Below are 23,879 nucleotides of genomic sequence, written 5' to 3' on the forward strand. Positions count from 1 at the left end.
GTATGGTTGTTTTTTTTTTTCTGTAGAGCCACTGCAGATGCCATAGACTACACAAGTCTCATATCTGGATAGTTGTGGTGTTTCTGACATGGAATGTCTGTGTCTTAGAGAACTTTGTTGTGCAGAATCACCATCAATATTATGACCTGACTTGTGGGCTCTGACCTGAGCAGTCTGGTATTGAACCTCTGTTTAATAAGTCTCAAAACAGTCAAGTCTATTTCAGAATGAGAATAAAATCAGTACCAGCCCAGTAAAGATTCTTAAATTATAGGCTGACATTATCCAAAAATAATGAAGTTGCTTTATCAAGGTCCTCAAGGCATATATTTGTAATAGTCCCTTCATAGAACGACTTAGAAACATGTAGAAATAAATTGTATTCAACTCAACATAGATAGCAATGTACTTTACCCTTTTTTCTTTCCTTTCTTTTTTTAGTTTTGTTTTTTTGTTTGTTTGTTTGAGATAGGGTTTCTCTGTGTAAAAGCCCTGGCTGTCCTGGAACTAGATCTTATACACCAGGCTGACTTTGAACTCATGAAGTTCACGAAGAGTCTTTCCTCTCAAGTACTGGGACTAATGGTGTGTGCCACCACCACTCAGCAACTTTTCCCTTCTTAATAATAACCGAACAAGAGAATCCTGAAGCATATTCAGTGTAAGAAGTGTGTATGTTTCTCTGTCTTAGCCAGTGTTCTATTGCTTGAAAGAGACACTATGAAAAGAAATCATTTAGTTGCTTTCAGTATTAAAGACTTAGTTCATTATAATCATGGTGTTTGGGGGCAGAAATAGTACTAGAAAAATAGCTAAAGGTTCTACATTCAGATCGTTGGTCACCAGGAAGAAAGAGATACTGTAACTGATTTAGAAACCTCAAAGCTGACCCCCAGTGACATATTTCCTCCAACAAAGCCAGACCTAAGGCTGTTTATGTAGTTTCTATGTTCCTTGGATTATGGCTACTGTATGGAAACTGGAAAGTACATATGATTAGGTAGGCACTAATTATATTATTTCATCATGAAACCTAGTTCTCGTAGGAATAATAATGTGCAAATCATCCTAATACAGTGAGCCTACACAGCTAACACCGCTTCAGGTTACAATTATCGTTTAGTTGAAAGATATATTTGTTTATTTTCAGATTTATTATGAATAACTAAAGGCCTAGGTTATTTAACATTTGAAAATACATTGCATGATTTTATTTATTCATTATTTATTCATTTATTTATTTGGTGTGTCTATATTTGTGAAACTCTCTCTCTCTCTCTCTCTCTCTCTGTGTGTGTGTGTGTGTGTGTGTGTGTGTGTGTGTGTGTGTATGTGTGAATGTGCGTGTCAGAGGACAAAAATGGAAATTAGTTCTCTCCTTCCACCATTCCTTCCATCATGCTGAAACCTGATTTGGTTTCAGGAAACAAAATCAGGGCATGAGGATTGGTAGCAAACGTCTTTACCCAGTTACCCATCTTATCAGTTCTTGACATTTTTCAAACATAAAGATTTAGTTCCTTCTCCTCTACCTTTGTAAAGAATCCACTGAGGATGTCCCCATGCATCATTTTCTCCCAATGCCTTGATCTTTTCATTCTGAAATTGTTTTGTGATATGAGTCTGATTCCAGCTAACAACTGATTTTTTTTCTAGGCTGAAAATTGATGTCTTAACTTGCAAATTCCATACTAGCAAATGCCTATTATTGTGAAACCACCCCCAACTAATTTTAATTCCTTAGCATTCCTATAAAATCATGACATTTGTCTAAAAACCCACAGCTTTCTTAGCCATGTTTCTAATTTATTACACTAAAATAATAAGATTTGTGAATAATTTGTAAAACTTAACTTACATGCTAGTGAGATATCTCAGTTGGTAGCATACTTGCCTAGTATCTTAGTTAGGCTATTTCGTTGTTCGGAAGAGACGCCATAATCATGGCAACTCTTACAAGGGCGACATTTAATTGAGGTAGTTCATTTACAGTTTCAGAGGTTTAGACCATTATCACCATGGTGAGGAGCATAGCCACCCCCTTACAGGAAGACATGGTGCTGAAGCTGAGACTGCTACATCTTGCAGGCAACAAGATGTCAACTGAGACACTAGGTGGTATCCAGAGCATAGGAAACCTCAAAGTCCACCCCCATAGTGTTATATTTCCTCCAACTAGGTCTTACCCACTCCAACAAAGCTACATCTTCTAATAGAGCTTTTTCCTATGTGATTATGGGGGCCAATTACATTCAAACTACCATACCAAGTCAGTATAAGTCATGAGTATGACCTGAGTAAATATCATACATACACATACCATATAATAATGACTTGGTGGGATCAAAAACACTGATGACAACTTATGCTGGAGAGGGTGTGGGGTAAAGGAAACACTTCTGCATTGCTGGTGGGAGTGGAAACTGATAGAGCTGCTTTGAATTTCATTATGGCAATTTCTCAGAAGACTAGGAAACAAACTACCTTAAGATTCAGCAATACCACTTTTGGGTATATACCTAAAGGATGTTCAATTGTAGCACAAAGACATGTGCTCAACTGTGTTCATAGCAGCATTGTTTATTATAGCCAGAACCTGGAAACAACCTAAATGCCCTCGACCAAAGAATGAATATGGAAAGTGTAGTATATTTAAACAATGGAGTACTACACAATGGAAAAAAATTGGCATGTTGAAATTTGCAGGCAAATGGATGGATCAAGAAAACATCATATTGAATGAGGTAACCCAGTCCCAAAACGACAATTATCATATGTACTCACACTTATGTGGCTTTTAGACATAAAGAAAAAAAAACAATCTACAATTCATGTTCCCAAAGAACCTAGACAACAAGGAGAACCCTAAGAGAGGCATACATGCATCTAATCTACATGAGAAGTAGAAGAAGATAAGATCTCCTAAGTAAATTGGGAGCATGGGGACCATGGGAGAGGGTAGAAGGGGAGGGAAGAGGAAGGGACTGGAGCAGAGAAAAAATATAACTCAATAAAAATAATAAAAAATCTAAAGATAAAAAGTTGATGTGGGAGGCCGCAGCCACATTCTCCATCATCAAGATGGCGCTGACATCCGGCTTCACCGCCAGGTGAACGCACATGTGTTGGTATTTTTTTACTACTGTCCCCGCCTACTCCCAAGGCATTTACCTGGGATTATGGACAATTGACCAATCCAAGGGTGACATGTCCAAAGCAGGGTCTGTTTCATATAAAAGGGATGGCTTCCTTCATATCTGGGTCTCCGCCATGTGGCTTATGCTCTAGCTCCCAAGAGGATTAAAGCCTTTCTGCAGAAAAATCCTGTGTCCTGCGTGGTTCTTGCTGTCGAGAGGAAGCGTGGGACATCTGGTGCTGAAACCTGGGAAGAAGAAGAACTTTGCACCGCCGGAGACCAGGAGGATTTCAGAACTGCAGGCATGCATGCTCAGAGAGGTACGCTCTAAAGTCCAGAGAGCATATCAGAAACTGAGCAGCAGTGGGAGGTTGTGCACACACCCAGATAAGTTAAAAATGACCCTCCGGTAAAGAATGGGGGAGACAGAAAAGAAAATAAGGAAAAATGACCCCCCGGTGGTTCTAAGAATGGGGGAGACTGATCAACAAGGTCAAAAGCTTTCTGATACCAACAATAAGAAAAAAGGACAGATATATGTTATGTTGTTTGTGTTGTCTCCTATGTACTGGACAGGAAAAAGATATTTAAATTTAAAAACTGCTAAAAAAGGTAGTTTAAATTTAAAACATGGGCTTAAGAATATGATGTTTTGGAGGAGAGGTTCTGTTTTCGCCTCCACGGAGGATGGGAGCCTAAGTATGTGCTCGAGATCCACATGGTTTAAATCACCGAGACCTCCTGAAATGTTATAGTGTTTACCCCTAAAATACAGCGGCCCAATACAACAAAAAGCAGCCAGAGAGACTAACAGTGCCCAATTTCCCTAAAAGATTAAATGAGGTCCTTTCAATGGTTGCAGAGCAGCAAGCCTGCTTCTCTGAGTTCTGCTTTGCTCCGTACACCGGTTTGGGCTCGGAGTGGGTGCAGCTGGGGCTGGAGGGCAGCTGGAGCGGAGCTTTGCTCGGTGGCTATGGTGGGGAGCACTTTGCGCCGGCTTGGTTGGTGCCTGGCCTGGAGGGTGTCACGGCAGTGCCGGGCGTGAGAGCGGTGCCACAGGCAGCCAGGCCAGAGGGCTTACAGTGTACCTGGGACTGTGAGGGTCTCTGAGGCTAAAATGGCTCTGGTTCCATTTGGCTATGCTAAACAATGCTGACTTCAGGCAGGGCTGGTCGTAATTATCATAATAAAAGCGCGACAACCTGGTTACCAGTATCCTAGGTAACAAAGGCGGACCTATTGCCTGAGGCGACGGGTGGGATAAACAATTCTAGACCTAGAGGTTTTTATTCATCTGAATAGAGGGGCCTGGAGAGATAGCTCAGAGGTTAAGAACACTGCCTGTTCTTCCAGAGGTTACAAGTTTGATTCCCAGTGACTGTGTCATCTTAGGACTCCAGGCTGGGAACAAAAAAAATGGTTTTCTCATATTTTTGGAACAATAATCTCATCTATGCCAGATTTAAAATGGTTTAATTCTAAGGCCTGCTGTATTGACACAGACAAACAAGATTTGCTCTTTAAAACAGAGACCTATAGGTCTCTAAGTTCAAAACCAGCCTACTTCCAGTACTGACTGTGCTAAATTTTTACACTGAGTTTTTTAATACTCTTAAATGTTATTTTGGGAGATGTTTTTTTTCTAGAAATGCTGACATACATCTACTGACATTCATGCTGTGGATTCATCTGTCCAGAGGCCTGAGGACAAAGCCTCTGCTATGGAGCTGTCTGGCCTGATTGCTGCGGAGCTGGCGGGTTCCTGAGGGATGGTCCAGCTTCTACCCTTGGTCTGTCAGTTATTGCTGTGCTGTTGTTGCTGTACATTACAGTGTTGTTGTTGGTGTGCCATTGCTGTGCTGCTGGATTTTCCCCTTGTTTTGTCAGTTATTGCTTGCTATCAGTTTCCCTTATCCTGTCAGTTATTTCTGCTAAACACTATGGATATCTTCAAGACAGGTTACAAAATGCCATGGTTATTCAAATTGAGAATTGGATACTACAGACTTCTTGATGCAGCTGGAGAGTTGTGCCCCTGCGATCCCAGATTATTAAGCAATTGTCTAGTTATCTTCTAGGTAATTAGACTGGAAAACTTACCAATTCTTGTTAAAATTGAAAAAAGGGGGAATAATATAGGAACTGCCCCCGATGCTCTGTCCATTATACATTTTTCAAATGGCAGCACGGTCTATACCATGGAAAACAGAGACCCTCAATCAGTTATCTACCACAGTGGCTACAGCCCTGGATCAGCAGGCTACCATAGATACATCTATTAGAGGTAGAATAAAGAACAGGTGGATATCTTATGGCAGCTTGCCCAATTGGACTGTGAATGGAAAACTCCAGCCTATGTGTGACCAGTGTACCATATGAGAACTTTATAAAAGTGGCTAACTTGTCCTGAAAATTGTCTTTATATCTTGCAGGAGAATTTTGATGATTTGCTGTCCTCCTTGAGACGGTCCATCGTGACAATCAACTCCACGCGAGTGGACATAAGCCTGGCCAAAGGATTCCAGTCCTGGGTCGTGTCCTTCATCCCCTACTTCAAAGAATGGGTGGGAGTAGAAATGTTTTGAAACGGTCCTGCTATGAAATACTGTTTCTCCTCTGGATGGTCTGCTGACTCTAATCCCAAAGTCTTAGGGACAAAATGGTTATGGCACCAGCGCTGGCTGCCCTGGAATAGGGAGCCTCTACTGATGTGTGGTTATTTATGTTGTAGCAGTAAGGTTTAAGCCAACCAGCTCCTGCACCCTTAGGACTGTGGTCCATGGCACAGGGTGGAATGCTTGGCTTAGCTAGCCCTGAAGGTTGTCGAGCTAAAAAGCATCGCACAGAGAATGGCCCTCTCTGAGAGATAAGTCGCCCTGCATAAGGGTTTCCTGCCGTATGTTCCCTTTCCCAGAAAAATTGGCAGAGGGCAGGCCGGATAAGTTCCAGGTGTCATGAGCCTAGGGGCAGATTCCGTGTAAGCCCATTTTAATGTTTTCACTTTGGAAAGTGCGACCTCTATCTTTACCTTCTGAGGGAGTTGCCTTTCTGCAAGCAGTAATAATAAGGGGGAGATGTGGGGAGCCGCAGCCACATTCTCCATCATCAAGATGGCGCTGACATCCGGCTTCACCGCCAGGTGAACGCACACGTTTTGGTATTTTTCCACTACTGTCCCCACCTACTCCCGAGGCATTCACCTGGGATTATGGACAATTGACCAATCCAAGAGTGACACGTCCAAAGCAGGGTCTGTTTCATATATAAGGGATGGCTTCCTTCATATCTGAGTCTCCGCCATGTGGCTTATGCTCTAGCTCCCAAGAGGATTAAAGCCTTTCTGCAGAAAAATCCTGTGTCCTGCGTGGTTCTTGCTGGCGAGAGGAAGCGTGGGACAAGTTGACCTGGTGGTATGCACTTATACTAAAGGAGAAAGTTTGAAGATCTTAGGGAGTTATAATCCAGTCATATCAATCAGTTGGCAAGAAAGCTTCAGTGGAAAAAAAGTAAGAAAAAAAAACATGGCAAAAATGAGGTGAGGTGTCATTGGGAAGTTATCCAACATCAGTACTTTTTCTTTACACATTTATGCACACACGGTGTATGCATGCTCATGCACATGTTCACATACATACATACACACATACACTCACACAAAATCCCTACGCTCAAATGAATTAGAGCTTAGTACAGTGAAAGCAAACCTCTTGGGTTATTCTTTTGTGTCTGTGACTTTCAGAATGATTTTGTTTCAGAAAATTTCATTTTCCTGGTGGATTGAAAGAAGATAATTGATAAGAACTGTGGCATTGTTCTTTAGTTTGACAAGTAACAGAGGAACCAAAAACAAAATGAGTTTTAACTCCCAGCCACCCTTTTTTTAGTTTGTGTCTCTTCACAAATCGTTTTGTTCTCGACTCCAACTTCTCATCTAAAGAATAAGAATGCTGTAAATTATTTTAAGTGAGTGAAAATAAATTGGGTAATTTACCTTGAATTTAAAGGACTAAATGGAGGAGAAATTATATAAAGATAATTTTGTTTTAGAAAAATCATGAGAGGAGAATAGATCATTCAATGCACAATTTGTGTATGTCTATAGTTGCCTCATTAAACATTGAACAATTGCTACATTTAATCCTTTAAAACTATGTATGCTTTATAAAAATATTAATATAACCTATGAGATACCATAAGTATGATTATAAATTTAAATTACTTGAATTAAGTCTGATGTAATATCTGGTTAAAAAAAGGCTTTCATTTTCTTTAAAACAATCAATTTACCTTAGACTTCAGAAAATTGAGACAAATATGTTATTCAAATATAATATATGAGCCATGGTAACCCTTTGTAGAGTTAGAGTCTGTCACAAAGAATAAAGGAAGCTTTTAAAAATTAGTGAAATATCACTAGTACCTTATCTACTCCTGGAAAAGAGGAAATAGAAAAACTAATGAAGAATGTGCTACTGATAAAAATTAGAATAAGTTTGTATGTAGGAATGAATAAGGCATGGGAAAGAGAGAAGACGTTAGAGGGCAGAAAAACAAGGTTAAATCAATAAAATTAAAAATATTTGAATAAGTGATTATAGAGAAAATTTTGAAAAACTTACACATCTTTCAATTTTGAAAAAACAATATTAGATAAATTTGTGAAGGGTAATAAAAATAAAATAAGTATTTTAGTCTTTTATTAAAGAACAAAAAGATTCAAATACTATTTCAATGCAGAGCTAAGAACGAAGGAAAGAGACATAAATAATCATAGAAAAATAGTTATGCATACACTGGGATGGAGGCTTGAAAAGAAGAATCAAATTTGGATGTGGAGAAAAAAAGGGGGTGAGAGAGGGAATATAAAAAGTAACAACTGAAACTAAGGGACATTTGAAGGGTCATATGGAAATTTAATACTATAGAAATATAATACTATAGAAATAACATACATGTTTGAAGGTGAGCTAAAGAAAATCACCAAATAAGCAGATAATGGGAGGGATGGCGATCTAACCAGCTATGTCTTGTCACCAAATAAGGCTTCCAGTACCAGAAATGGGGAACATCTAATTAAGTTATTGACCCAAAGGGTCCCATAGGAATCCCAAACAACCCAGGCTATTTGTCAAGGGTATGACTACTCTCGACAAACGCTTTGTCCTTCTTGCTGAAAGCACCACCTACATAATTGGTTGAAGACAGAGAATCAGAACTTGTGTCTACCTGGAGCCTTCACCACTACTGACTAGTGTTTGGGGTACAGGAAGGAACTCTGTACACTATCAAAGGGAAAATATAAACACCAACCCAACTACTAAACCATCAATCTACAATGAAGACCTGCCTGCAAGACCTGCTGATGCAATAGTGGCACAAAGCTTGTGGGAGTCACCAACCAATATCTGCTGGGATTTAAAGTCCACTCCAGCAGATGGAACCCATCACTGACATTGCTTGGGTTGTCAAGAACCTGAGCCTAGTTATCCCAGCGACACAGAGGAAATCCAGATATTGCTGTTGTACTAAAGAAGTATGGCAATAAAATGATACCCGGTGACATTGTTTTCATTTAAAGTCCAATGTCTTGCTCATAAGAGCCATCATGAAGCTTACTCTTTCAATAGATGGGAACAAATAGAGAAACCCACAGCCAGACAATAGGTACATAGTGAAATACATAGTGGAATAATCAGTCCCGGATGAAATGTCTCTATCAAATCCCTTTTCTTAAGGCTCAGGGAACCTTAAAGAAAGGGTGGTAGAAACATTTTATGAATCCTAGGGGACTGAAAAAAACCAAAGAAACAAGGCCTTCTAAGCAAGAGAAGTCTTTTCCCCCACTTATAGTCCTTTTGTGTATATATTGGTTTTTAGTTCTGTGTTATACGAGATTTCTGGGTGAATGAACATGGGTGTCTCTGCATCTATATGTATTTCTTACTTTTTTGGAGTGTGCTCTTTTCCTTGTGTTGGTTTGTTTTGTTCTACTATGGTATTTTTGCTTTGTTTTATCTTATTTTATTTCAGTATTGTTTTTAGATGACATTTTATTTTTTTAAAGAGACAGAAAGTATGTGGATTTTGATAGGAGGGAAGGTGGGAAGTATCTGGGAAGAATTTAGGTAGGGAAAATGGTAATGAGAATACATTATATGAAAAAAATCTATTTTATTTATGAAAGGAAAAAGAAAAGAAAAATATACAAGATGTGACAGTAATAAAAATATAAAAAATTAAATTAATGGAATGAATAAAATAGAATACAGTTAAATTTATGATAAAGTAAAAAATGTCCTAAGACATAATATAAGACTGAGGAAAGACTATGAGCAGGGTGGAGGTTACAACAACTTTTCTCTGGAAAAACTCACAAGTTTCAGTTGCACATAAAGAGGTGGACTCAGTTGCATTGAGAACTTCTTTCTCTCCCATGCTTTATTCTCCTGTTGATACTTTCTTGGACAAGTTTCTGATAACCACCACATCTTTCTTTCTTTCTTGGCATGTAAGGTCCCTCCGATGGGCACACTTTAATGTATTCAGTTTGTTTGCCAAGTGCTTGATATCATAATAGTACCCAGATGGTATCTCTTGACTTAACTAATATTCTAGCTAAGGATCTCTTAAAAGTGTGTTTAAGTTTAAGAAGCACACACAACACTGAAACATCTAGACGTCAAAGACCTTTCTGCTTATTTTAAGACCGAAGTGTTATTATCCTGCTTGGGGAAAAAAAGTAAGAATAGGATCCAGTGGACCATTAGAGCTTCCACGTTCTCCACAGCAGAGATATCACTCTGTTGTTTGATCTACTGACAAACTAATCTTCAAGCCTATCAAATTCCAGAGCTGTTCTCCAGTGATGAGTTCTGTTCTCTGTAACTTAAAGGAACAAACCTTTCCCTATTCATTTTGCAACCTGAGTATTGTGTTGTGGTGCAGGAGAATTATCTGTATTCTGTCAATCATATTTTAATAAAACGCTGATTGGCCAGGCAGGCAGTATAGGTGGGAAAACCAGACAGGAAGTAGAGGTGATGCAATGAGAACAGGAGAATTCTGGGAAGCAGAGAGGTTCCTCTGCTATTCCTGCGCAGACCACCGAAGAGGCAACATGTAAGCTGACAGCTGAAAAAGGTACTGAGCCCGTGTGGCTAACATAGATCAGAATAATGGGTTAAGATAAGTCATAAGAACTAATAAGTAGCCTGACCAAATGGGCCAATCAGTTTATAACCTTATGGAGTCCTGTGTGTGATTTTTCCTTGGGACTTGCTGGCTTGTTAGGGTACTGGGCGGGACAGAAACCCCAACAAGCTGGCCCACATACTACAGTGTTGTGTCTCTTGTATTATATGAATTTCACCATGAAAGTACTGTGTCATGCCTCCTGTACATACCAATTTGCCAGATTCTATAACTCAGCATCTTGCTCTCAACAAATGTCTTCCAGGAGTTTCTAGCTGCCGTCCACTTACATATGGTAGCAAAATGGGATTTAAAATATGGACCAGTCAATGGTAGTAATCATTGTTGAACTAAACCCCCACTGCAGGAGTGGTGATTCACAGTATGCAGTAGGTGAAGTCAAGAGGATCATGGCTTTAAGGTTATCCTTAGCTTTAAAAGGGTTCAAGCTTTGGGTCAAAGAGATCCTGTCTCAAAACCTGATGAATTATATATCCAGGTGAATGGAAACATCAATACTTGGGACTCATGTGGGCTGTGATTTCTCCCATGTGTGCAGAACCACCTCTCTTCTCACTAGAGGTTCTGCATTACCTTCTGGATAAAGTTACCAACACCCAACAAACTAATAGAAAATAAAAATAGACCCCAGCCACACTTTTCAGGATCCTTTTACACTTCTGTGCGTTTCTACATCTCTTCCTTTCTTTCTCTTTTCTTTGGAATAGAATTTATCTTTCCTTATTCAGACTCTTTTCCTGCACAGTCACAGATAGACATCATCTCCTTCACCCTTTTATCAAGAAAACCCTTTTAAAATCATTTTTACAAACTGAGTCTGTACTATCAGTACCTGGGGGGCCAGCACCCAGAAGCACAGAGCTCAAATGAATCCATGGAGTTGATATATACTAGAATTTTTTATCTGTGGAAGTTAGAGAAAAAGATACACTCTCTTGATGATTTCCTTCTTTATTTTTCCTTCTTCTGTGTTATTGATTTGTTCTTTCTATTGTATACTTATTTCTATAACTTATATACCTCCAACAAAGTTTTTTCAAGCAATATAGAAATTATGATGTGGTTATACATTCTATTTTTCAAGTGAATGATTATAATGAATACAAAACAGTAAAATAAACAGCATGTTTTGCATATTCCTTACATGACTGAACACTTTATGTATTACAGGTGAAAAACAAATTATCCCAGGAAGCCACATGCAATCATACCCAAACAACTTATTATAATTAACCATGTGGCAAGTAAGGTATTGTTTTCAGTTAGGTCTTTAACTGGCAGGCTGTATTTTAAATTTACTAAGAAAGGACCAATTAATTTCATACTTATTTGAAAGATAATCTTGTAAGGAATCTTAAAGTATTCGCAAACCTAAACTTTAATACATATGAAAAGGAATCAATCACCTCTAGTTTAAGTCTTTGGGGCACATACCCTCTTACGAATAGTTTTTTTACAGTAGGAGACTGAGGCAAAATTAGGTATAAGGAATTAATTATTGCCTATGATCATCAACCAGCCCTCGCAAGGAAAGTACAATAGCTAGTTACAATTGTATTTTTATATTTTTGATCTCAGTTATGTGTTCTTGTGAACTTCAACCTCGCAAGGAAAGTACAATAGCTAGTTACAATTGTATTTTTATATTTTTGATCTCATCTATGTGTTCTTGTGAACTTCAAATTTGAAGATTGCTTTCTGTGGTAGTTCATCTCAAAGTGATTATCAAAACATCTGATCTAACCTGAAGTTAATTTAAGGCTCTGTTTCAGCTAATAATGCACACCAAAACCTGTGACTACCTCTTTTTGTTTTAAGATTAAAAGAATTAAAACTATCTGGGCTAGTGGGATTCAATTGTTTTTCTTAACCATTAACCTAAGCCAAATCTACATGTCTCCTCAATAGAAATCCATGCTTTTCTAGCTGTGTGACACTTCCTTGTTTATATTTTCATCATCAAAACTCTATTTAAGGTAACATTATTATTATCAATTAAACAATATAGTTTAGGAAAAAAATCATTTTCATAATAAGCCACTAGTAAAAAAAGCCAAGTAGGGTATGATGTTTGCATGAGATAAACACACTACATTATAAGTAGTGTGATCTCCCCAGTCATACACCAGAGAAAGCTCACAGTAGCAAACATGTAAAGACACAGCAGGATAAAAAGACATTCTGGGGTTTGTGGGCTCTGGCCCTGCCTGAGATTCAACCATCAGGAATTTTCCTCCTGATGGACTGACACACTGAAGTCAATTACTACATGTTGTACCTCTGTCATGGCCATGGGCTTTGTACCAAAGATGGACAGATATATTTCTTCATATTAATTTCTAATAATTAGTATTACTAATAACAATAAAATAAATGTTTAAAAGCAACATAAATGTTTACACAAACTTTATATTATCTTAGATATTATAGGTAATGAAAAAATTTTTTTGAGTGTATAGTCAAATTAGGTGAAAACAGCACTCTGTTTTATTCAAGGGTTTTGGGTATCCACAGATTGGGACATGTACAAGGAGTCTATGAATTGGTTTCCCTTGAATATTAAGGGGTGATTGTATGCAGCCTGAATTTCACCACAGAATCATGGGTGGTTTCCAAGACAACCATTTGAAAGAGATCCAAGAGTAGAAGCTGTGTAACTTTTTATGGGAGCCTTGGGAGTCACGCCTTGTTACTTCAGCTACATTATTAAGTATATTATTCAGGGGTTAATTAAAAAAAAGACAGAACTATAGCTAGAATATGCATGGCGTATATCGGATCGGGGCATACTTTGGGGACACGTTAGATAAGTTTGAAAATCATAAATAATGGCACAAGAAAGTTAGAGGAACGTATGACCGCTTGTTCACTGGCAGCATTTCTTCAGAGATGCTTCAGTTTTCCCAAACAATTGAATCAGTTCTATCTGTTTTGCTTTTGTTTTTGTTTTTGTTTTTTTGCTTCGTTTTCCCCAAACATATCCATTAGGCAAAGTCAACTGACTGTGGGGCTTAAATATACTTAGAAAACCTTTTGCAGAATACCTATGTTAGTGTTACACTGCACAGGTTGAAATTATGTCCTAGTCAGTCCATGAAGTTGAGCATGTATCACAAAGGTATTACACGGATACCTGTTACCCTATGTATTTACACACAGAAGGATGCCGTTAGATAGTGTAAGACAACTATATGCATTGAGTTTTGGAATTATATTTACACAGTTTTAAATGTTTTTCATTGATGAATAATTTGTCATTTGTAGTTTGTGTGTGTGTGTGTGTGTGTGTGTGTGTGTGCGTGCGTGTAAGAGATGGGGGAGAAAGAAAGGAAGGGGGACAATGACTCAAATTTATTCAATCACTTATTAATGTTTCGTGGGATACAAATAGTTATCAATAGAAATACAAAATAATTTCTGGTAACTATTCTTATGTAATAGTCTACATACTTTCATTCCAATAAAATCTATACTGAGGACATTTTCTCAAGCTGGAAAAGGTAGGAAGTTTTCCATCATTACTTTCTTATTAGGTTTCAACCTCTGTCTCTCCATCATAGTACTCACTGCAGGATCCCTAGGCCACGTAGCTGAGTGAGCCCAATTGCTGGTTTCTGACTGGTGTCAGAATGAAGGAGAGTTCTAGACTAGCTACAGGATCCTTACTTGTTTAAAAACCAATATATGTGATTACGTATATACATAAGTTGATGAATAAAGTGTAATTAAAGGATATCCAGTTAGTTCTTTATCATCATTGGATATGAAAATGACAAGTACATTTTCTTCTTTCACATCCATTCAAGATCCAAGCTTATGCTGAGAGCCATTAACCAGCTCATTCATACTATTGCTCAAAGGAAGTTAATGAGCCACTCCAAATGTGAATAGAAGAAAAAGTTGACACTTGCAAGGGAATGTAATCCGCTGTCCTGGGGATAAGAGGTTTAATGCCACAGCTCAGCTGCATACCTGATGCAGAAGGCTTTGGAAACTGTTTTCACTATGCAACCTGAGCAGCTTGATTTTGCAGCGCTGATGAAACTACATCTATTATTATGACTATTGACTTTGTCTTTCAGTTTGTTTGATTTGGCGTCGTCTGAACACATTTCAGCCACACACACACTCTTCTTTTGTTCTCACCAACATTTTAAATTCATATTTTTTTATAAATAGAATCTAGTTAAAGTGGAATTGATTTGAAAGTTTTATGTTAAGCCCTCAAATATTCTTTTCAAATGAAATAAGTCACATTGTGTTTTGTTTAACAAGTTACTGGTATATTTAAGCTATTTTCTTATTTAAATGAAATAAAGTGTTCTAATACATCAATATATTTGTACTCGATTTACCACTGACCAACAGATATGTGAACTCTGATTATAATCATGATTTCACAAATATCAGATTGAATGGTTAGGAGTAAAAAGTCTGAAGCCCCTCCCCCCCTCAACTTTTAGCATTCTGAGAGTTATTGTCCCAGTTAAAGCAAGGAGGAAATGGATCTGAATAAAAAGTACTTTGCCAACCCTGTGTCATTAAAGCTTAACCTTCAAGGAGGACAACTGTTTTCAAATTTTATTTCTAATGACTTTACTAAATACCAAACAAACTTTTGTTTGATAAACGTTTCCCAATTATTAAGAATATTGTGCCAAGGCCATTAAGGATGCAGCACAGATTTTATTTATATAGAGAATTCTATAGCATTGCAAGTTTCAATCATTTGAGAAATCTCCCATTGGTGGAAAAGCAAACAAAAATAAAAATAGAACAGCTATTTCTGCATTTAATACAACATCAGTCTATTTAAAGGAAAGGGAGCTGTGTATGTAACTACTCATAGACAGAGTTAATCAGAGACTTTCACTAGGGAAGTCAATTTGTATTAAGAAATTGCAAGATATATTACACCTGTCAGAATGGCTAAGATCAAAACCCCAAGTGGTAGCTCATATGGATAGAATGTGGAGCAATGCTAACACTTCTCCTTTGCTAGCTGTAGTGCAAGCTTTGGAAATACTGCGATATCTCTGAAAATTGGGAATCGATCTACCTCAAGATCCAGCTGTAACAATCTGGGGCTTTTACCCAAAGAATACTCAATCGTGCTACAAGGATTCTTGCTCAAGTATGTTCATTAGTTGCTTTATTTAAAATAGCCAGAACCTGGAAATGACGTAGATGTCTCTCAACCAAAGGTGGATTAAGGAATTATAGTACATTCACTCAATGGATTATTACTCAGCTGTTAAAATGACATCCTGAAATCTTAAGACAAATGGATGAAACTATAAAAACTCATCCTTAGTGAGGTAACTCAAACAGAAAGACAAACATGATATGTACTCATCTAAAAATGGATATTAGCTATAAGTAAAAGATAACCATTTACAGACCCAGGGAGACTGAGTAACAAGAAGTGCCCACAGGTGGATGCATGGATCTCCCTGAGAAGGAAAAATAGAAGAGATGACATAGGTGGACTAGGGATGAGTAGGGATGGATACATGAGGGATCAAGTGGGTGTGGGGTTATGGGAGAGTACTGAAAGAGCTCGCTGAGAAAGGAAGGCATGTGGGCTCAGACAGAAACCTAGTACAAGGGAAATTCCCAGGAATCTACAGGAATGACCAGAGCTGAGATTTGTAGTAATTGCAAATATATAGCCTGAACTGGCTGTCTTCTGCAACCAGGCAAGATTTCTAGTGAAGGAATTGGGACAGCAATCCAGTCACATACACTTCCACCTATAGTAAGTCCAGTCTATGGAATCTGCTGGGGTGAAGATGGCACAGAGATTGTGGGAGTGGCCAACCAATGACTGGTCCAGCTTGATTACCTTGCAACAAGAGTGAGCCACCCCTGACAATTCCTCAAGCAGAAAGACCCAGAGGTTGGATGTCCCAGAGATCTACGATAGAACCAAACAAAACTGGCAGAAAAAAAATCAATGAAATGATTCCTGACATTCTGCTATTCTCATAGATTGGTGTCTAGCCCAATTGTCATCAGAGAGGCTTCATATAGCAACTGGTGGAAATAGATAAAGAGACTCATAGTCAAATATTAGACCAAGCTCAAGGAATACTGCTAAAGAGGGTCAGGGAAAGGATTATAAGAGCCAGAAGGTTTAAGGACATTAAAAGACGACTCACAGAATCAACTAATCTGGGTTCAAAGAATTCAAAGAGACTAAAGTAACAACCAGGGAGCCTGCATGGGACTGACCTAGGCCCTCTGTATATATGTGACAGCTGCATTGTTTGTTCTTCCAATGATCTTCCTAATGATGTTAATAGGCATGATCCCAGACTCTTGGCTTTTGGGACCTTATTCCTCATACTGGGTTGCCTTGCCCAGCCTTAATACAAGGATAGATGCATAATGGCCTTATTACAACTTGATATGCCGTATTTTTTGGATAACCATGGGAGGTCTACTCATTTTTTAATAGAAATCAATAAGGAATGGATAGGAGAAAAGGAAGGCAGACGAAAGGTGGAGAGGAGAGACTGGGAAGAGAGGAAGGAAGAGAAACTGCAGTTAGGATATGAAATTAATTTTCAATTAAGTAATTAAAAAATAAAATAATTTCTTTAGAAAAAAAGAAGAAAGGAAAATGCAAGATATAGAAGTTTGGGGACACTCAGATAGATGGAATCCAAGCTACCATCACCCTCCAAAGTTGTAATGTGCAACGTCTGATTGGAGTTTAAATTGGAGGCCAGGGTGTGGGAAGTATGCTTGAAGAAATTAATGTCAGTTCAGTTGTAGAACAGTCTGAAAAAAGTGTCTAGAGAATTCATTATAATTTTTCCTTCAGTAAGTGAACATTGGTCAAGCAAAGAAAAAATAAGTTGGTATAAGCATATTTATAGCAAGAAAGGGGGTACACATTTCACAGTTGGAGTTTGTTCAGTAAAGGAAATAACAGTTCAACTTGCCCAACAATGATTATTTCCTTAGAGGAGACATGAAACTTCTTGTTTTTCTTTCTAGTCGTAGCATTCATAATAAGAACAAAGAGACTCATCAAACACCACTCACCAGCTGTGTATTATATTGGCAGGCAATTTCATAGTGCCATTTTTGCTAAACAGGAATGGGCATTGGAGTGGCCTTTTGATTTTTACATATAATAATTTAAAATTTTTCTTGTAAAATGGCATACATGTATACAATATATTTTGATCACATTTACCTCCCACTCTACTTATCAAACTTCTCCAAATTCCCTCCTTCATATCCGTTTCCCAAATGCATGTCTACCATTTCTGTCTTCTTTAATAACCAACTAAGTCTAAATACTGTTGCTCACATATGTATAAGATTGGGGCCAACTACTGGAATATGGTCAGGACACCATGGTCACATATCTAAAGAAAATCAACTCTTCCTTCCCTAGTAGCTCTTGACTACCAACAACTTCTCCGTATTTATGCTGGAGATTTGACCAGCTTGGTTTTGTGGGGCTCTTATTCAGGTAACCTCAGCTGCCTGAATTCATGAACAGTGGCTGTGTCAAAGTCAGACATTGCTTCACTCTTGTCCTCCTCAATCTGCTTCTCTTTTAGTCTGTCTGCCCTCTCTTCCAAGATGCTCCCTGAGTGGGTGTTGTTGGGTGATTCATAAGTCCCCGCTGTGGTCGAGAACTCTGAAAACACTTATTTGACCTTTGATATGGTCTGTGTTAAATGCTGTCTGCTGCACAAAGTTTCTCTGGTGAGATCTGAGATCTACACTACTTTATGGGTATAAAGGTAAGTGTTTAAAAGGCCTATGTTCTAGTCTCTTTGACCCAAGAAAGTACTCTGCAGGCCATGAAAAGAAACCTACACACCAATCCACATACAAAACCCTCTACCTACAAGATCTCCTGCCTGCAAATGCTGGGGCAATTGTAGCATAGAACTACAGCCAAAGTTTGTTTTAACTTGAGGCCCATACTATGTAAGGAAACCCATGTCCCACAATGTCTGGATGGCTAGAAAACAGAGGCTGAAAAGACCAAGAGACTTAAGGTAGAACCAATTACTATTTGAAAAATAAAAAAAAACTAAGTAAATATGAATAAATATTTCCTAATGGTATTCTTCTTTACTTAAAGATTACTGTCTTATCCAGTAATTATGAGAGATGCTTCCTCTGGCAGCAGAGGGGAACAGGTGCAGAGACCCACAGAAGACATTCCTGCAGAGTGTCTACACCTGAGTTCTCCATCAGGTCCCTCCATAGAAGAAGGCAAGGAAAGACAGCAGGAATCAGAGGGGATAGAAAATACCAGAAGAACATAGCTCAACCAAATCAACTAAGCAGGACTCATGTGGGTTCACAGAGACCAAAGCTTCAAATATAGGCCTGCATGGGTCTGTACCAGGTCCTCTGCACATATGTTATGGCTGTTAGCTTGATGTTTTATGAAACTCCTAACAGGTTAAAGATATATCACTGACTCTTATACCTATTCTTGGGACTCTTCCTCCTTATTGGGTTGCTTTGTCCAGTTTGACAGGAGGGCTTTTTCCTTGTCTTATTATATCTTGTTTTGTGTGTTTGACTATAGTTTCATGGAGATCTATACTTTTCTGAAGAGAAAATGGAGGGACAGTGTGGATCTGTGGGAGAGAAGATGTAGGAAGAACCTAGGGATAGTGGAAGGAGGAAAAACTGTGGTTAGGGTGTATTGTATGAGAGACCTTTTCAATTTTCAAAAAAGTATTCTCATATAATTAGCAAAATAGATGTAGTAGGCTCTTGCCTAATGCCTATGAGCATCCTGAACATGAGCTCTTGGTCATATTTATAGTACCAGACACCAGTTTTCATCTGTGAAACTGGCCTTAAATTGAATTAGAAAATCATTGTTACCCCTATAACTTTCACGCCAATAACGCACCCATGATAGGATAGATATAATAGAACATTTTATAAACTAAGATATCTGTAAGTAGAAGAGCATCAGCAGTTATTATCTGCCAAATATAAATACAAACTCTGTCAGCTGATTTTAACCTGTTTCCACAAGTAAAATTTTGCTGGATTCTAGCTATGCCATTTGATTACATTTTGCCTATAGCGGCTTCTCTGCTCTAACAGGAGAGCTTAATACTTGTGACAGGACCGTGCCTCCAACAAAATTCCAGGAAATTCATTATCTAGACCCTATTCTCACAAATAAAATTTTGCTGGATCCTACCTATGCCATTTGATTACATTTTGCCTATAGCAGCTTTTCTGCTCTAACAGAAGAGCTTAATACTTGTGATAGAACTATGCCTCCAACAAAATTCTACAATATTCATTATCTAGATCTTCAAAACTTTTGTAGACTCCTATTATAAGGAATTATTTCTGAGATCTTAGAATGGAAAAACAGAGCTATCTTTCTTTTGAAAATCCACATTTTTTTCATCTATACTACTGATTCCTTGTCTTTAACCTGTGCAAGATTTAATATGACAGTCTTGAGGATATTAATGAAAATAATGCCAGACTGGAAGAATACTGATCTCTGCGGCCCATAATCCCAAAATTTCTGTCTCTGCTGCAAGAAGGAGGTTAATTTAAATTTTATTTAAATTATAGTAATTACAATACCTCCAATGTGTGACATTTTATATAACTTCAAGTGTTATTTCACAGTCTGTAGTATTAAACAATAAATCTTTATATGGCTTTTAGGAGTAGAAGAACAGTGAACTATGTAAGTACCTGTGCTGCATCTGGAAGATGGATGATATATTAGCGAGTCTTCATTCTTCTTCCTTGCCTCATTTTTTCCTTATTCATCTTCTCATTTATTTCTTCTTGGCCAAAAAGGAAATCCACTTATCAAATCTATATTGCTGAAAAGTGTGGTAAAAAGCATAACTCACCAAAATTAGACATAGATGAGGTGGTTTCTTCCTCATCTCCAATTTGATTTTGATTTGTACCTTTATCCTCTTTCACATAGCAGAAATCTAGACAAGTTTTACAATGAGTCCCGTTCACTTAACATCTGACACGTCCCACGTGATTGCTAAAATGTATTGCAATTCATAAAATACAGCTCATTTTAGGAATGCTCAAAGTATAAATATAATGGTTCCATTACTATATGAAAGTGATCCTGAAATTGCTTCTTAGGACTCCTTTTTGTTATTTAGTCCTGCACAAAAAACTTCAGGTCAGAAGGATTCATTGAAATAGATTTGGAGTCAAAGTCAGTCTTCTATAAAAATACCAAGAACAAGTAGGGAAGTGCTAGCTATGATACCCTTACTTATCCATTCAACACAACCTCCCCCGCACTCTCTCTCTCTCTCTCTACCCCTTTGTTTTTCCGTTGTTTCTTCCTTCCCTCTGTCTACACCCGGCTCACATTTTCACAACTAATAATGTGTTGAACTTGTAATAAGTTATGTAGAAGTTTTATTGACAATTCTATGGACACTCACTTGATTCAGTTTTCATGTGTCTAAAGTAATATTAATAATTCCTTGCAACTAATTGCTAAATGTGTTCAGTATGAGAACATTTAATAACTTTGACACACACATTTTCAGTGTTAATGCTACAAAATCTGATCTCCTTGTACTAAAATCTACAGACAGCCTTTATATTAATAGCCATTTTGTAACTAGAAGAAAATTATTTGGAAAGTGTAATACTATGCATATGTTATTTATAATTATACATTGTTCTTAAAATAGTTCACCTAAATAACATTTTAGAATGAATCCCATAAATATATATTTACTTTTAATATTTCCCTTTAATAATATCTTACAGGAAAGAGAATTTATAAAATCAGTTTGTCAAAATCCTGCTATCAATAAAAATTTGCAAAAATTTATGAATTGATTATACTTTTTGCATCCTAGAAAAGCAGTACTGGACTCCATCTTCATGTCTTGTTTTCTAGTCTAGGTGTAGGAACAATTGTGACTGCTTGGAACACAGTTTGGAATAATAAATCAACTCCCTCATTCTAGACAGTCAGATCTCAGCTTGACATGAACAGAGGAGCCAAGTCTCAGAAATGACTATATTGTTATTGGTATCTTACATGACTAATCTATATCAATTCTAAAGATAATATTTTCAGATTAACATTTTTTAAATGGATAAAAATTGAGATCCTAATATATCATCATAACTCCAGTTTTAGGAGAGCTAACACACCCTATTCTGGCACCAGACAAGACACAATAGACATAAAGGCATGCAGACAAAACACTTCTATACATAAAATAATAACAAATGCTTTTTAAAGGATACATAAAATGAAAGAGCTATAAAATTATAGCCCATAATTCTATTTTAATGATACATTCAATGTCTGGTTTAAGGCAAAAAGGTGTCCTTCAAAAACTATATGGTGGTTCTTTGGAAAAGCGTTTTGTTAAATGACTAAGGGAGTCAACATCCAAGATGTCATTTTCCAAAAAGTTGCCACATACTGTAACAGTGCAATTCCTGAGAATATGTGTCTGGCCATTATTCTTCATTGGGTCATTTACGTGAGAAATTCTTTGACTCTTTGTTGAAATGTTTTACAAAAAGAGGGAAGAAAATGTAATTGAAAACAGAGGCTCTGAGAGATCCAAGTGTGATCTATAATCAACAGACTAGACAGTTGTTTTCTGTAACAGACACAAAGGCTAGCACTTCTGGGGGCTGCTGAAAACAACTCAATATGGAAAGAGATTGAAAAGACTGTGCCATGCCTGATTACTCCTGAAAGTTCATCTGTGTGCACTTCAGGAGACCAAGAGAATCCGAATGGGGAAGGAGGAAGTCCAAGTATCTTTACTTGAGGATGATATGATAGTATATATACAGGACCTTAAAAATCCACTCAGAAACTGTTACAGTACAGAAACACTTTCAGCAAAGTAACAGGATACAAACTAATACACAAGAATCAGTAGCCTCTCGAATACAAGTGACAGACTATAAATGAAATCAGGGAAGCACAATTTTTAAAATAATCTCAAAAATATCTTGAGGTAATTCTAACCAAGCAAGTGAAATATTTGTATGACGGAAATATTTTTAGAGGTTTCTATCCTGCCACAGTTGTTAAGTCCCAAAAAAATGGCACAGAGGTTTACATTAGTTATAAACTGATTGGTCCATTAGCTCTGGCTTCTTATTAACTCTTATAATTTATATTAGCCCATTATTCTTGTCTATGCTAGCCATATGGCTCAGTACCTTATTCAGCGAGGCAGTCACATCTTACTTCTTCTGTGACTGTGTCAAGACTGCAGATTAGCATTTCCTTCTTCCCAGAATTCTCCTGTTCTCATTGACCCATCTCTACTTCCTGTCTGGTTGACCCACCCATACTTCCTGACTGGCTACTGGCCAATCAGGGTTTTGCTAAAATACAATTGACAGAGTACAAACCATTGTCCCACAGCATGGAAACTATAAGACATTGTAGAAAGAAATATAAGAAGACATCAGAAGATCTAAAGATCTGCCATGTGCGTAGATTGATAGGTTCAACATAGTGAAAGTGACAATCCCACCAAAAACAATCTACAGATTCAATACCCATGAAAATTGTGACATGGTTATTCAGAGATATTTAAAGTTTAATTTTTAGCTTCATATGAAAACACACACACACAGAGAGAAAAGAACAACCAGGGTAGATGGAACAATCCTGAACAATAAAACACACACATACACACACAAAGAATAACCAGGATAGATTGAACAATCCTGAACAATAAAACACACACATACACACACAAAGAACAGCCAAGATAGATGAAACAATCCTGAACAATGAAAGAACTGTTGGAGTTCTCAGCATCCCAGAATTCAAGTTGTACTACAGAGCTATAGTAATATAAACTATAGTGTAGGCATAAAGACAGACAAGGTGAACGAAATCAAATTGAAGACCAGACATAAATCCAAACATATATTGATAATTGATTTTTTTCTATAAAGAAGCTAGAGATATACACTGGAAAGTGGTAAAATCTTCACCAAATGGTGCTGGTCAAACTGGATGACTCTGTGTAGAACAATCAAAATAGATCCATTTTTACCACCTTGAAAAATCTCAAATCTAAATGGACTAAAGGCCTTAACATAAAATCAGATACGCTGAGCTTGGTAGAAAATAAAGTGGATAATAGCCTTGAACTCATTAGCACAGGAAAAGACTTTCTGAACAGAACACCACTAACACAGGAACTAAGATCAACAGTTAATAAGTGGAACATCATGACACTTAAAACTTCTGCAGATAAAAGGACACCAACATTTGGACAAAATAGCAGCCTACAGAATGGTAAAAGATTTTAACTAACTATGTATCTGTTAGAGGACTAATATCTGAAATATATACAGAATTCAAAAAACTAGAAATAAAGAAAACAGATAACACAATTCATAACTTGAGTACTGTTGTCAGAGCCCACTTGTTCATTTTCAGCTGCACAGACATGAAATAATCACTTAGAAACCGTCTTATTTGCAATGCTGTTTAGCAAATAACTTAAGCATATTTCTAGCTGGC

Source organism: Myodes glareolus, chromosome 26, assembly GCF_982192425.1.
Source record: "Myodes glareolus chromosome 26, mMyoGla1.1, whole genome shotgun sequence".
NCBI lineage: Eukaryota > Metazoa > Chordata > Mammalia > Rodentia > Cricetidae > Myodes > Myodes glareolus.